This window comes from Cannabis sativa, chromosome 7 (assembly GCF_029168945.1).
Source record: "Cannabis sativa cultivar Pink pepper isolate KNU-18-1 chromosome 7, ASM2916894v1, whole genome shotgun sequence".
Taxonomy (NCBI): Eukaryota; Viridiplantae; Streptophyta; class Magnoliopsida; order Rosales; family Cannabaceae; genus Cannabis; species Cannabis sativa.
Genome location: NC_083607.1, coordinates 52,225,222 through 52,242,255, shown reverse-complemented (window position 1 = coordinate 52,242,255; position 17,034 = coordinate 52,225,222). Strand labels below are relative to the sequence as shown.

Below are 17,034 nucleotides of genomic sequence, written 5' to 3'. Positions count from 1 at the left end.
GAGAGTCAAGGCAATTCTATCTTATGAGCTTCCACCATTGTTTCATAACTTGCAAGTCAAGTATGGTCGCCACCATTAGGGTGATCTATACCATACAAAACACTTACAAACTACTTATCATGCGAGGTTAAACGGTGCGAAATTGCTAATGAACGTTCCTCCATTAGGGAGGATTACTCACTAAAACAAACGCGGTGTAAAACCCACAATGGAGATCGAATGTCTCTTGATTAAAAGCTCATTATTTAAAAAAATAATATATGTATTTTGTATAATCATTTAAATTCGATATTATAATAACGAAAAATTACAAACTAAAGTTGGTTTAAATAAAATCAACTTTAATTAATTTTCAATTATTATTTAAATTTGAAAAAAAAAAATTCAAATAAATATCGAATAAGTTCCATAATATAGTAATGAAAAATTAAAAATCAAAATTGATTTAAATAAAAAATCAACTTTAATTAATTTTCAATTATTAATTAAATTCAAAAAAAAATTTGAATTTTAAATGGAACAAATTTGAAAATATCTTGTTTAAGTTGTTTTAGAAAGAATCTAAAAAATCAACTTAAATATCTTTCAAATCAGATTTAATTAAATTCAAAATTAAGTTGTAACCACTTAATTTTGTAGATATTTTAAGTTAATATTCAAAAAAAGATATTAACCTAAAAATATCTAAGATATTCCATTTTAAGTTAATATTTAAAAATATCAACTTAAAAAATATCTAAAGAATCTTATAACCAATTCCTAAAATTCCTCAACTTAATTTTAAAATTTTGAATTCAAAAGATATTCAAATTTAAGTTGGTTAGTTATGGATAACTAAATATCAACTTAAATAGGAATATTTAATGAAAAATTTAAAATAAGTTCCAGAAAGAATCTAGATGGTTATAATTCATATTTAATTAAATACAAGAAAATACATATAGTTTAGCTTAGAATATTAAATTCTTTAAACTATGATTTTCTAAATTAATTTCAAAATAAATGAAATTAATTATGTTGCTAATTCAATTTTAATTAGGTAAAACTAGTGTAATTAACCTAGTACAGTCATTCAAATCAGGCAAATGGGCCTTCACAATTGGGGTAGTTTGTGTGAGGGGGTGCTGGGTTCAGTATGTCGTACCCACTTCTATGGCTCCCAACTCTCACACAAGGCCCAAAAGAGAGGAATTTAACCTTAATAAGAACAACCGTTATTAATTGAATAGGCCCAAAAACTAAATGGGCCTAAATAAATCCTATAAAGAATTATGATAATTTATTTTAGCAACATTAACCTATATGCATCTATAATAAAATTAAACACATAGGCTCACACAGGCACACTTTGGATGGGTCCTATCATGTTGCTAGGTCATACACAGATGAAAGAAGATTGTAAATTATACCTGTTACAAATTATTATCTTGACCAAGGGAGCCATCAGATCATTAGATCTGGCAAAAGGTAACCATGGCTATTTGCAATCAAGTAATAATAGGTTTTGAAAACTTACACATAAGTTAAAACACATACTCCTGCAACAGGGTTAGCTGGATAGTTGGAAGTAGGATTTATTTAATTTTTTTTTATTTAAATAAATTTCGAATAAATAAATAATTAAATAAAAAAAATTAATATTTAAAAAAAAAATAATTTCGGAATTAAAAAAAATAAATTTCGAAAATTTAAAAAAATTTAAAATTAAACCTACTTTTTATCTTATATCTATTTAAAATTACATGATTATAAATATCTTATTTTAAATAAGGTCAAAATATCTAAAAAGATTTAAAAAAAAATCTTAAAAGATAAGATATTTTTTAAATATCTTAAAAGATAAGATATTTTAAAATATCTTAAAAGATTTTATAAATATCTTAAAAGATATTTTTAAAAATATCTTAAAAGATATTATAAATATCTTAAAAGATATTATAAATATCTCAAAAGATATTATAAATATCTAAAAAAAATCTGACCTTAAATTTAAAAAAAAATATAATCAAATTTAAAAATAAGATAGTTTTTTTTTAAGCAAAAAGATAATTACTAATTCTATTCGAATTCAAATTACACTAATATCTTGAATTAATTTAAAAAAAAATTAAATTAATTCAAAATGATAATTAGAATTGAATTAGGAATAGTATTAGTATATATACAAAACCATACAAAAATTTGGAAGTTAATTCCATGAAAAGGTATGAAAAATTGAAGAAAAGGGAAAAAAACCGAAACTGTACGGACAGTTATGCGATCGCAGAAAATATCAGCACAGCCCCGATTTTGTCAAATCTTCAAAAAATCATAACTAATTCAAATAAAATCCAAATTGAGTTCTGTAAAAGGCTAACTTGCTTAATTGTTTCCATAATATCCAATAAAAATAACTACAGAATCGAAATCACAATTATTTATCACGAAAATTTCACAAACATCAATCATTCATCAAATAACACTCAATACAACATGATACCATCCAAAGAACATACAAACAATCGTTTTAAAGTCCAAATTTCATGTAAGTAAATCAATTACCATGGCTCTGATACCAGTTGTTGGAAATTATTTTACCAGGATCTTAGATCTACTCACAAGTATGTTTATTAACATCCTAAATATGAACTTTCTAAAACGATAAATTAAACACATATAAAGTTTAAGAAACCTTACATTGGGTGCAGCGGAATTATAATGACTCCTTCCGTTCAGATCTCTAACCCTTGATTCCTTTCTGTAGCAGAGTATTATCAAGATCTGAACCTGGATCTTCTTCTCTGAATCCTTGATGTTGAATCTCCTTTGCTGTTGATCTTTCTTCACAATCTTCCTCACTATGATTGAGGTATTGCTTGATGTGTGTGGGCACTACTATAATCACTAAGAGAGGTTCGAAATATTGAGAAAGAAAAGAGAGAGAGAGTGGCGGCTAGAGAAGAGAGTGGAGGCTCAGGTTTTTCTGATTCAGAAAGTGTAATTTTCCTGAAGCCTTCACTATCTATTTATAGCATTCCTCTAGGGTTTGATTTGAATTATATGGCATTAAAATAATGAAAAAATCATTTAAAAAAAGATAACATAAGTGGCCGGCCCTAGGCTAGGTGGACTGGGCCTTGATTTTTGCAATTTTGCAATTTTACCACTTTTGTATCTGATTTTCTCAAAAATGCCAATTTCCTAATTCAATCATTTAAATGCCAATTCTAACTATTTAATAACTATAAATAATTATTAAATAATATTGTCATTTATCATATTTATTAATTGCACCATACAAAGTATCATAATTAACAAATATGCCCCTGTTAACTCTTTCTTTACAATTTCGCCCTTACTTAGTGAAAATTTCACAAATAGACATAGTCTAATTTGTGAATTATAATTGATTAATCAAAACCAATTACATGAGTCTTACAAACAATATTATCTCAACTAGTGGGGGGACCATGGGTCTATATAACTGAGCTTCCAATAAGTAGATCAAGAATTTAGCACTAAAATTCACTAACTTATTAATTCTTCGTTGAATCCACGCATAGAACTTAGAATTGCACTCTCAGTATATAGAATGCTCTATATGTTCCACCATATAGACACATCATTAGTTATCCATTGTTATAATCCTAATTTGATCAATGATCCTCTATATGAATGATCTACATAGTAAAGGGATTAAATTACCGTAACACCCTACCATGTATTTTATCCTTAAAACACTTGACCCCGTATAAATGATATTTCAGCTTATGTAAAATGAGATCTCCACCATTTATTTTCGTTTGGCCAAGCTCGAAGGAAATCATCCTTTGCTTACTATTTGCCAGATAGAAGCTATAGATTCCATGTTTATGCTAGCGCTCCCACTCAATTGCACTACCGTGTTCCCAAAATGTACGTATCACCCTGACCTAAAAGTAGGCTTAACTAACAAATCAAAGAACACGAATAGCCTTTCAAGATTGAGCCTAATCATAACAGGATTAAGATCATTTGATCTAGGATCAACTTGGCGATATTGACTTGAATAGATTTTACGGTAACTTTAATTAAATCTAATTCAAAGTTCAATATCGGTCCCTTCCGATGCATACTCCATGCATCCAACCTGAGCTTTACTTTAACCAATGTTCTGGAAAGAACATAGTATTTCTCCAAATACAAGTAAACTCTTGTTGTAGATTATCATATCAGTAAAAACCCTGTGTCTGATAAATCTAGGAAACTTTATTCACATAGTCATGTTTACTTTCCAATGTGATGACAGCACAATAAACATGATCAAGTATGTGAAAAGGGTTTAAGATGAATTTATAAATCAATTAGACAAGCAATTGATAAAGTGAGCCAAAACATACACAAATGAATGAAAAATACTTCTGTTTCTTTATTGATGTTGAATAAAATAGATTACATTGAAATGGAGTTTTATTTAGGGCATAAAACCTAACAACTTCATCGCTGATTATCACATCAGTGTAAATCCAAAACACTGATGAACAGGGACCAAATCTTTTGAATCATATAATCACAATCACATTCCACTGTATTGACGATACTGTAATTGTGAATAACTATATGTTCTGGATTTAACTGATTTTGTGCATATATCAAGTATATATACTAAACCATAAACATGTAACATACATGTAATCATAATTCACTTCTAAATTGATAACTAATTAGATTGTAATGAGTTTTATTTAGGGCATAAAACCCAACAACGACAACGTTTCAAAATTTTTCTCATTGAAATCTGATCACTTGGTCTCTTTGACAGCTTATTTGGGTTATAATTTTCCTTGTTGTCAGTTATGGAAAGGTTATGGGAGATGGTAGGTGAAGTAGAGGTTGTGATGAGGGGATTGTTAAGTGATGGCATATTACTGACATAGGGATTTGGTATTGGAAAAGATGATGAAGGGGGGTAAGTAGCTATGGGTATATGGTGTTGGAAAGCTTGGCCAATGTCGGGTGTGAAAATGTGAGACAAATGCAAGGTGTTGGAAGAGATAGGCTATTTTAATTTGGTATTGCTGTGAGATGAAGCAGGAGGAGTTTTTTGGTTGTTTGAAGTAACCAATTGGTTACAGGGTAAGCGTATAGTTGGGGAAGGCTGATGTGATGCAGGGGCCAAAACAGTGTGGTCAGTGGGGATTCGTTGGTGGTTGGTCTGGTGTAAACCAGTAGGCAGTGAAGAAGATGCATTGGGGAAATGGTTATGATGTTGAAATGTGAGTTGTGGGGTGGTAGCATGGTCAGCCGTGGGGAATATATACGTGGTGGAAGTAAGGGCAGATGGGCTATGATTAGAGGATTCACCAACAATAAGGGAACTGGGCTGGGGCAATGGTTGTGTAACCAGTTTTGGGATGGTTGCAGAGATAGAGGTACATGCTAGACGAGTTAAGAAAGGCCATGCATTCCCTTTAGCAAAATCTTGTCTATATCTATCATAACCATTTGAAGGCAGTTTTGCTCCTTTCATCCAAGGGCCATACAGGAAATCATCATCATTCCCATTATCCATTCTTTCCATAAAAGCAATACATTTTTCAAAAGGATGGCCAAGGCGCCCACACTCAAAACAGATTTCAGGCAAACGCTCATAGCGAAAGTCAATCCAAAATTCATCTTTAATTCTTGGTAGACTGATCATTTGTCCGCGGGGGAGCGGTTTTGCAACCAAAAGCTTCACTGGGATCCTCAAGAAAGGACCCCATCCTTCATCAAGAGAGTCTTCATGGACATCAACATACTCTCCAATTATATTCCCTAGTGTTCTAGCAAGAGATTTGGACTTGCTAAGAAACGACAATCGGTAAATTTGAACCCAAAAAGGAGTTGAGACTAGATCAGTGATAGAGACCTTTTGCAGAGCATCTGGTGAGTGTAAGATTATTAGATGGTGTTGGAAATGCCATGGTTCCTTGTTAAGGACTCTGAATTTGTCTCCTGCACAACCGAAAGTTATTTTAAACATATCATCTTGAAATTTAGTGATAATAGCTGGATAGCGACCCTTCCAGTGGCTCGACATTTGGTCGAAAAAGGTTGGTTTGTGGACATGGAAGACAGTAAGAACTTTTGCAATTAGAACATGGACAGAAGAAGACATAGCAGCAGAGGTGTCATCATCAGCGAGGACCAAAGTAGACCTTTCTTCATCAGTAAGAGAAAGGTTATGTTGCAGAGAATGGCTCAGGGGATCCATGGCAGAAGAGAGGTTGAATGAAAGCAGTTGCAGAGGAAAAGGGAAGAAGAGGACTGGGGAAAGAAAGGGGCGAACCCAGAAAAATTAGCAGTTACATGAAGATAACTGATTTGGATCAAAGGGAGAAAGGGGAAGTGGAAGTTAGAAGAAAAAAGTTTGTTAAAAGCACTTAATAGCTGCAGACCCAAGAAACTATAACATATTAGTTATTATTTTTTGTCATCTATTCTAATAGCTTTTCTGTTTATTTTAAAATTTAATAGTCAATCTATTAAATTTATTTTATTAGAATTACATTATAATACTTTAAAAATGTAATAAAATAAATAAATAAAATGAAAATTGATTATTTTTTATTATTTCATTCAAATATTTCCTTTAAATTTTCATAAAGATAAACCATATAGTTTTACTCAAAGAAAAAAAAAATGAAGAAGAAAAACCAGGCCTGAATAATGTCCCCAATGTTGATGATAAATGAATCGGGTGTTGGTTTGACACGAACCCACTCTCCATCACTCTTTTTCTGAACTTCGAGTCCTCCAACATCATCTTCAGCCAGAATCGTCAGTGCACCGCCATCCTTGTGGCGCCCAACTCCGAGAGCAAGGCCTGGATTAGGGCATGGTGGATAGTGATTAAGTCGCATGAAGCTAGTTTGGTCCTTGAAGAAGTCGTTGAACCTGTTTTCTTGTAATCCTAAGCTTATGGCAATTAGTTGCACCAACCTCATAGCCAGCTTTTCAACCTCTCTAGCATATTCTTCACATGCCTCCCTGAGGTTTTTTTTTTTTTTTTTGAAAATAATGCGAGGATAAATAAATAAAAACGAGTTAGACCTTCTAGTCGTAGCAAAAACTCACTTACTAATTGTAATTTTAATTCTATCAATCATCAATATATAATATAAAGGAAAGCACAAAACATCTTAAGTGGCATTCTAATCTTCTTCTATTCTCTATTCTCTATTTTTTTCAATTTCTATTTTTTTAATACTTATATTTTTAGTTTGAAGTAATTAATTCATTTCAAATTGATGTTTAGCCTTAATACTATTGGCCCTTCAATTATTATGTATTTTATTCTTAATTATATGTGTTATTTGAAAAGACCACCTATCATTAATTATGTAGATATTATTTTTTTTTTTATCAATTATATATTATTGATAATTTCACACTAATCTCTATGTAGATATTCTTTATTTTTTTTTCTTTTTTTTAACTTTTTTAATTATTTATTTTTAATTTTTAATTAATAAAAAAACAAAATAATAAATCAACACTCTTTCTATAAAATAAAAATAATTAATAATCAACATCAATCAATATAGCTATCTATATATAAAAGAAAACTTTGAAAAAGTGATGTGGCATCTTCTACTTCTAGAATTTTAATCTTTCAATTTTGTAGTTTTTTCACTATATTATTTATATTATTTACTTTTATCATACTCTATCTATCTATACATAAATATAATAAAGGATTATTTACATCAAGCAGCGCAATTTACATTTTAATTGCAAAATTGCTTCCTGGTATTTTATTGTTCAAAATACCGTTATTTTTAAAAATAATACCGTTGGTTTTGAAACATGATGGTATACATTAATTTAGGAACTAAAAGACAAACAACAAAAATATATCCACGCTTACATCAAAGAGTTCTATGAAGTCAGCAAAAGTCAAAAGAGATTGAATAAATGAAATACTTGTTTTCTATTCTTGACAATTAATTTTTTTTTCTTTTATTATTTTCCTCCATTTTTCCTAGAGACCATAACTATAGATTCATTGTAGATTATTTTCTTTTCTTTTCTTTTTTTTTTTCTTTTTCTTTTTATCTTTTTTATATGTAATATTAATAAAATATTTCTATCTCCTTTCTTTTATTTAAAAGATTTAATATAATTTTTTTGACTTAATCGATAATTATTTGAGTTCAAAAGTTTTACCATTACGACTTATTTTTTAAGATAATCATTTTAATATGTAAGAAGTATATATTTATTTTTACATTTGCCATAAAAATGACCAAAAATATATATAACTTTTTAGTTTCTTTTTATTTAATTAAATAAAAAAATAACTAAAAAATTATCAAATAGCTTAAATTTTACTAAAACTTAAAAATAAGTTACTAAAAAAATCTTTTTTTTTTTAATTTCTATATTTAAACATTACAAGATTAAATAAAAATAAATTTATTTTTATAAAACTATTTTAATACGTTTATAAAATAATTTGTAAATAAATTGAATAGCATCTGAAACACCATATGAGTTACATTAAAAAAAGTAACCTCAAGGTATCTTAAACAATAAAATAACATAATATAGCTTAAAAATATAAAAAAGAAATAAAAAGGTTTCTTTTAATATTAGTCATCCTTTTTTGGAGACAAAAAAAATATATGTTTCTCACATATTAAAATAGTTATTTTATTATTTATATATGTGTAAAATTTTGAAATATTTTTTTTTTAATAAAAAGTAACCAATTGATATCCTATTCACATCAAAAGCAACTAAATGGTTGTTTTTTTCAAAACTCCTAAAAAGCGAAAATTTCTGGAAACGAGATTTTTCCAGTTTTTTTCCATTTTCGGTAATTATTTTGAATTATGGTATGTATGCTGACGTGGCACAACGTTATTTGTGCAAATAACTTTCTTAAAGATATTTTTATAAATAAAATCACTTTTAGGTATAATATTGAAAAAACCCCTATAATAAAATGTAATTGAATTGAATATAAACTCCATAACCTCTCATATTAAAAACATTATTTATCATTATAATTAACATTAACATTAACATGATAGAATAGAATAAGTCACTTTTTATTTTATAATTTTTTACATTATTTATTTTAATTATATATCTATACATTATTAATAAAATGTAACTTAGCTTTAATCATTAATTTTAATCATAATCTATAAAATTAAAAATACACTATTCACTATTGTAATCAACTTTAACATTCTTGTAGAATATAGTAAGTTTCTTTTTTCATATTAATTGATATCTATCATGGAATTGATTTCTATAATGTTTAACATTAATTATAATTGTAATATTTTATATTTCTCTTCCTCATTATGTATATAAATATATTTTACGTTTTATTTATTGTTATTATTATTTTAGTATTATTTTTATTGTTAAGATTAATATATGCATGTAATTGTAAAATATTGTTAATATATATAATCAATAATATATCACTAATACAATACAACTAACTCTTAAAATTCTCCCTAAACAAAACTCACTTAGTAGTTAATAATGAAGTAAATTCAATAAATATATTTCATTTATTATATAAGTGTCTTTTGAATTCTATAGCCATGCTTCATTTATATTTAAATAACATTCTTATGCTATTAGCATATTGCAAAAAGAAACAAAATATCAATACTTCATATAAAATCACTATTATTGTCTGTAGTTTTATTTCTTTGTTTTTAAAATATTCTTTAATAATTTTTTTTTGTTGGAGCTACATTTCAGTTTGGAAGATTTTTTACTTCTCTCTATTTAGAGAAACACAACCAATTGTTGATCGTTGATAAATATAATGATGATCACAATTATTTCTACAATTTTTTTCTATGTGAGTGAAAAGTAATTTGTATTTGTTAATTTTGTACATTTTCATAATCGAACTTCTCACTTTGTGTCATGTTTCAAAAAATAGAAGTTAATTTTACTAACTCTCACTTTTCTCTATGCAGATATATTTGTTAAGTTTGTAGATGAAAGTTGTTATGAGTTCCTCCAAGAAAATTTATATGGTAATTTTGGTTAAATTAAAGTAAATCTCATCTCTCATGTATTTGTTTCTTCAAATTTTAATCTCTTTTTCTTCTTATTCTTCTTCTTCTTCTTTTTTTTTTTTTTTTTTTTTTTTTTTTTGTGAAAATGAAATTTTAAATTTTCAAATTGTTTTATTGCCATTTTTTCTTACAAATGTATTTAAATATATAGATATATATGTATACCATGAATTTGTAAGGTTTCTAATTTTATGCTATGATTTACTCATATATAAGTTATATACATAAAATCACTTCTATCTACTTAAATTTTTTCAACATTTAATTTTTAAATTACTATTTTTTTGCTTAGTGGAGGATTAAGCTTCTCACTACACCCATTGAGTTCTTTAGAGAGGATAAAAGTCCTCTCTAGAGAGCTCTACCCAAAAAAACATAGTTTATCCAATATTCATCACTTACATAAACAGTAAGGAAGTTTATGATATACTTTTCAATCAACTATTCGTATATATGCTCATTGTTGAAGAGAATTGTGAATTTTATTGTATTATTATTTCAATTCTTTTTTTAAAAAATTATTTTAAAGGAAACATTGTATTTCTCTCTTTATATAGCAGAATTTTTGAGATGTCATGTGACAGTTTTCTCCTAATTTTATTTTTCTCAAATTGTTAAAATTTTTAGCTTTTTTCTTTTGATAATTAGTAGGAATAATTTTATTTCAACACTTAACCAAAGCCACAATATAATGAATTAGGCAACAAATAAATTAAATTAAAATATAAACTATAATATTTATATAGAGAAAGAGAGATAAAATTGGTTCTACAAATAAAGGTGATAAATTTAAATTTTTACATTTACTTTATTTTATTAATTTTATTCAAAAGAAAAAATTAACTTTATTATTTATTAATCTAATACTATTTCTTCGTAATATAACTGAGAATCTTAGTAAACATCATTTATCTTTTCAACTTTAACTTGAAATTAATATAAGTGTACACGTATAAAATATATGTATTTTAATTTTAAAATGTGAGGTTAAAAAAAACACTCTTAAAAAAGCCCTAACTATATGTTAAGAATAAACCCTTAAAAATTTTTCTTTTTTTTTTTATCTCAGTCTCTTTTTTATTTTTATTTTTATTTCTAGAAAATAAAAATTGTAGCTAATAGTTTGGTGTGTGGCATTAGTGACTATTATTAATTAATATAATAAAATTTTTATTGACTCTAATAAATATGATATTATTTAACTTTAAATTACATATAGAGTATTATATCAATTTCAAATCAATATGTATTAAAATTTAACGCATATCGTTGTACTTCTATTTTGCAAGAGGACATTAGTATAAAAAATAAAAAATCTAGGCAGAATACATGATTTACAAAGTAAAATTAATTAGAAGCAAAAAGAGAAAAAAAAAATATATGAGGCAATAAATAGAAAATAATAAAATAAAATGATGCTTTCAATTATTAAAAGACCGCGCGAAGCGCGGATACGTTGTCTAGTTTATTCATAAAAAGAAATGAAAGGGAAAAAAATAACAGCGTGCTTTGCCACTTGTTTAAATTAAATAAAAATAGTTTGCAGATGTATCACGTCTTTGTTTACTATTAAAACAAAAGAGTATTGTTGTTAGTAAATAATTCAATAAAAATTTGAAAAGCACTAAAAATTACCTTAACACAGGAGGGTTGTCAGGCCATTGATTATGCCACGTGGTAACTCTTTGATCATCAGGATTTACCGAGGCCGGAACAAAGGTTGGATCCTCCAGCATAAAATCAAAGACCTCCTTCCAATCCCTAACATTCTTGGTAAGTTTGGTATCGTAGTATCCCAAAACCCTGACCTCGTCCCTCTTCACTCTCATCTTCTCTTCTTCTGGCCTCGCAAAGAACTCCCTAGCCGCTGACTCAATCTTCCGTCGAACCTCTGGTGGAACTCCATGGTTGATCACTTTGAAGAACCCCCACTTTCTGCATGCGCAGCCGATCTCCCTCGCGAGGTCATCGATGGGCCTGGCCGAAAGGTCAATCACTGATATTCCTTGGGCCTGTGCTCTGGTTTTTCAATGAATGTGGGGTCGAATTCCGTTCCCATTGCCAACCTGAGCTTGTTACCTTGTTTACACAAACTTAGATTTAGACAAATTAATATTACATACGATGGGCGTGAAATGTGGTATTTCTTATTTTGTTTAGATTTTAGATTTGTTGATAGGACAACTACAATGTAAAATATTATGTAAGTTTAATTCCTGTCTTTTATTCTTTCCATTTTGTTATTATCATCGACAGTAGAACTTCTATCTAATAATACACGAGACCAAATAAATTATATTCTAATTGGGAGATTAAAGTTACACTAGAAAAAAAAAATAAAAAACAAAAAATATTTAACAATAATACCAATAAATAATCATTAAAACTATATCATAATAGAAATATTTTAGAGTAAATATAATTTTATACATGTTTTATAATTTAAAATAAAATTATTAATTTTACGTAAATAAATTTACAAAATACATGTATATATTTTATTAAGATGTAATTATTCTTATATAGAGGTTACAATTTAGAGGTTATTCTTATTTATAACTGCCCCAAATCAAGACTTGATTTTTTTTTTTTTTTTTATAACAAATTAAATGTTATTCTTAAATAGAGTATTCTTAAATAGAGCTTCTACTGTATATAGACATATAAGGGTTAGGACAGCAAATAATAAATGAACCAAAATTCATTACAGTATTACATTAACGTAGGTGCACTCATTTTAAAACTTGTAGAAAACTATTCATCGCTAAATTCTCTTTTGCAATATAAAAATTTTATGTTTCCAATGTTCATCCTAATTTTCTTTTGACTTTTTTTCTACCAAACTTTATTTATTTTTTTTTTTTTGTTAAGATTTAGAAATATATCATTTCAATTTAAATAGGGAAACTTACAAAAATATTAAATTTTAGATAAATATATACAATTTTACTGCCACACAACAAAAATTACATTTATACTGTCTTAATTTTTTTTTCTTTTTATATTGTAGACACTGAATATAAAAAACAATGCCTCCATCTTCAACACCCATGCACAGAACCACCACAGCAAACATGAAAATACTCAGAAAACAACCATTAATTTCGACAAGATTGAGCAAAAATAGTGAAATCAACGCCAAATAAATAATCAAGGCCAAATAACTGTAAAACAACATTAAATCTACTCAAACAAAACAAAAAGACAAAAGGATTAAAAAAACTAACCATCTTCTGCACAGCCTCAACACTAGATGCAATAGTGGCTATATTTGCAAGCCCGATCTTGAAAAATTAGAATAAAAAAAGCTACTAAAATAAAACTAAAACAACACAAAAACAAATGTAAAATAATGAAGCAGATATAACCACTTAGAAAATATAAAAGAACCGCACACCTCAAAATTATTTGGCCACTAAGGTTGTTACATGTATTTATAAGAGAATCAAAATTTAAAGTCTACAAAAACAACCATAGAGAAGGAAGAAGAAATGTATTTATAATATCTATCTTCCACACCCACGGACAGAACCATCATAGAAACACGAGAACAATTATAAAACAACCATTAATTCTAGCTAGATGGAGCAAGAACAGTAAAATCAACGTCAAATAAATAAATCATGGAAAAACAACTGTAAAACAATACTAAATCAAATAAAAAGAACAGAAAAGAAAAAAAGGATTAAAAAAAAAAACTAATCATCTTCTGCACAACCTCAATACCAGATCTAATAGCAGAGGCTATATTTGCAAGCCCAGTTCTGGAAAATAAGAATGAAAAACCATACTCTTATCTTTCCCAAAAACGTGACTGAAAATTTAATTTAAAAACTAAAATAATGAAAAGAAGATGAAGAAAAAGAACTGAATAAGAAATAAAATTGGGCCAAAAAAAAAAGAAAGAAGAAGATGAACAGTGGAGAGGGAGAGCTTAGAAACAATGAAAAATAAATAATGTGTGTGTGGTTACCCATTAATTCAAGAGGAATATATATATATGTATGTATTTTTTAGGAAAATTTACATGTAGACACGTATTTGTGTATTTAATCCAATAATAACTTAGTTTTTTTAAATTTAATCCATTTCTGTTGCTTTTTGAACACGTTGAAGAGAGGGATGACGTCAGTGACAATTGGATGGGATGTGCGTCAGGAGGTGCAGAGCACATGATCACTGTTTTTTAAATTTTCTATAATTTTTTAATACCTCTTTTTGTAACCCTCCTTTTGCAAACCTCCTTTGTAAACATATTTTGTAAAGCTGCCTTATAAAACATGGTACCCATTGCATTTATTTATTTTTTTTTTCCTGTTATTTCTTAGTAATGGTGAACACACATTCATCACATTCTCTCTCTATATATCTTCTAAGGCGATAAATCCGGAGAGAAAAATGAAGGAAACAATATCTAAGGATAGTAGTAGTAGGGAATCAGATGTTTCAAGGAAGAGGAAGAAGAATGTAAATGGATTTAATTAAGAAGGGAGAAATGTAGATCGAGCTTCGAAAAGGATGAAGCAAGTGGTGGAGGAAGATGAAGCTGAGTATGTTAATAGTGATGAAGAGATTCTAGTTCTAAATAACATTAAGGTATTTATAAGTTTGTTTTCTTATAATTTTTTTGGTTTATTTTTGTTTGGATCAGTGTATTGATGGTTCGATTTTTTAGGATTTGCTATGTGTTTGAATTCTTGTAAGCGTTTAGGTTAAGGTAGTGTTATTTTTTTATAATTTTTTTGGTTCATTTTTGTTTGGATCGGTGTAGTGATGGTTCGATTGTTTAGGGTTTAGTATGTCTTTGAATTCTTGTAAGCGTTTGGTCTAAGATAGTGTTGTTTTTGTGATTATTTTAATTTATTTGCTGTTTTATTTTTTGATTTGTTAGTATTTATTAGTGTTTTATCGAATTTTAAGTATGATTATATATAGATTGCTTTTGTTTTTGTGTTTTTTGGTTTATGTTCGTTAGCTTTGGGGTTAGTTATGTATTTGATTTGTCCATTAAATATGTATACATAATATACGGTAAACTGTATTGTATATAATATTTTTGTTTACATACAGATTGTATAATTAACGTTTATTGTATATATTGATGTATAATTATATGTAGTTGCTGTAATGTATTATTATTAAAATATATTTATAATAGTTATTATTTGATTTGCGGTTCGCTAGTTTAAGTTTTTTTATTTTGGTTTGTACTATGTAATTGTTTCGCATTTTGTGTGTATATAGTATACAATAAGGTGTGTTGTCTATAAAGATTTATGTTTATATGTGTTGTATAAATTAGTATATATTGTGCATATTTTTGTAAATAGAATGTGTATATATTGTATAAATTAATGTATATTATGTTCTCTGATTTGGTATGTATACTTAGATTAGGTGTAGGAGTGTATGTTTGTAAATTTTATATGTAATAATTTAGAATATATGTATATTGCAAGTGTTATTTATTAGGTTAGTTTTTTGAGTGTTTGTTTGCATTATGAGACTGACTTGAATTTTGCGTATATATAGTATACAATAAGGTATATTGTTTATACCGATTTAATTTTTTGTATAAATCGTATTAGATAATGTATATTGTATAATTCAATTTACGATGTATACTTAGATAGATTGAGGTATTGTAATGTATTTGTTGAATATGTATACAAGATAGTTTATAATATTTTATATTGTTGTGTTATCTTTTTTTATGTTTTTACAGGCGTGGGAGAAATATTTTAATAAACCAGAGAATCGTGTTTAGGGTAAGTTGATTTTCTTCCCTAATAACAATATTTTTGTCAGAGTGGGAATACTAGTTTTGTGAAAGCTTTTGCTATTCTTCTGTCCATTTTGCTATCTCATGTGAACTTCTATGGTCAGAGGTCGAATATTGACAGAAACACAAAGTATTTTTAGGGAGTAAGTGAGACAGATTCGTTGGAAGTTGTGTTTGTGGATATACTGTCACAACAAGATCAGTGGTAACTATGTTGTTTACTTTATATATATATATATTTATTAATTATATAGTTTACGATATTATATGTGTGTTGTTTTTGTATTTTTTGTTGTGACTGTGGTGTATTCGTTATAAAGTATGTTGAATACTTTATACATGAAATTATCAACCATGTCCCCAAATGTTTGAATATGAATGTTGTTCGGAAGAAGATGTGTGTTGAGCTTTTTGTGCATGGTATGAGGAAGGAGTTTAATGGTTATGGATTTGGTTCAGAGTTTACTAGGAAGAAGATGTGTGTTGAGCTTTATACAAGCATTGCATGTGAGCAAGGCATTTAATCATATTCAAATTTCTAACATCTGTAAGTTTTGTTATCTAGGTTTACTATGTAATAGTCGGTACAATCATGTACTTTGTATACAAGCAGGTTTGACGTTTCTACCTGTAAAAATAAATATTTTAGTTGAAGTTATAAATGAGCAATGTTTTTGTTTAATTGTTTATGAAATTAGATTAACATGTATTATTTGTCAATATGCATTAATAAACCAATAAGTTGATAAAATGAAATATATGTATATATGTTTACAAGGTAGTTTATAAAACAATAAAATGTTAATATACTATATTATTATGTGGATATATATGCTATTTTAAGAATGCGTGCATTTTATATTTTATAAGGTTTATTATGATATGCATACAGTAATAAACTAGTAGGTTCATTTATAGATTATGTTGCACAAATAGTTATAAGGTAAAACAATAGGTTGTTACTTTATAGTTTAAGATGTCATAATGCTAAATGATTATGTGCATTATACTTTCGTTCAAGAATGCATGCATTTGTGCTTTTTATAAACTACCCTGTAAACATATATGCAGAGTTTTTTATAAGGTGTAACATTTTCTACATATAGTAATAAATTGTTAGAATATGTTTTATCAAGATCTAGATTTACTACCATGTATGTTATTTAACATCCTAATATGAATTTCTAAAACAATGAA

At 27.4% G+C, this 17,034-nt stretch overlaps 1 pseudogene; it reads right to left on the bottom strand.

Moving 5' to 3' along the window:
• Positions 1-6,383: 6,383 nt before the first annotated feature.
• LOC115698100 (protein DOWNY MILDEW RESISTANCE 6-like) lies at positions 6,384-12,114 on the bottom strand (annotated as a pseudogene).
• Between the last annotated feature and the right edge of the window lie 4,920 nt (positions 12,115-17,034).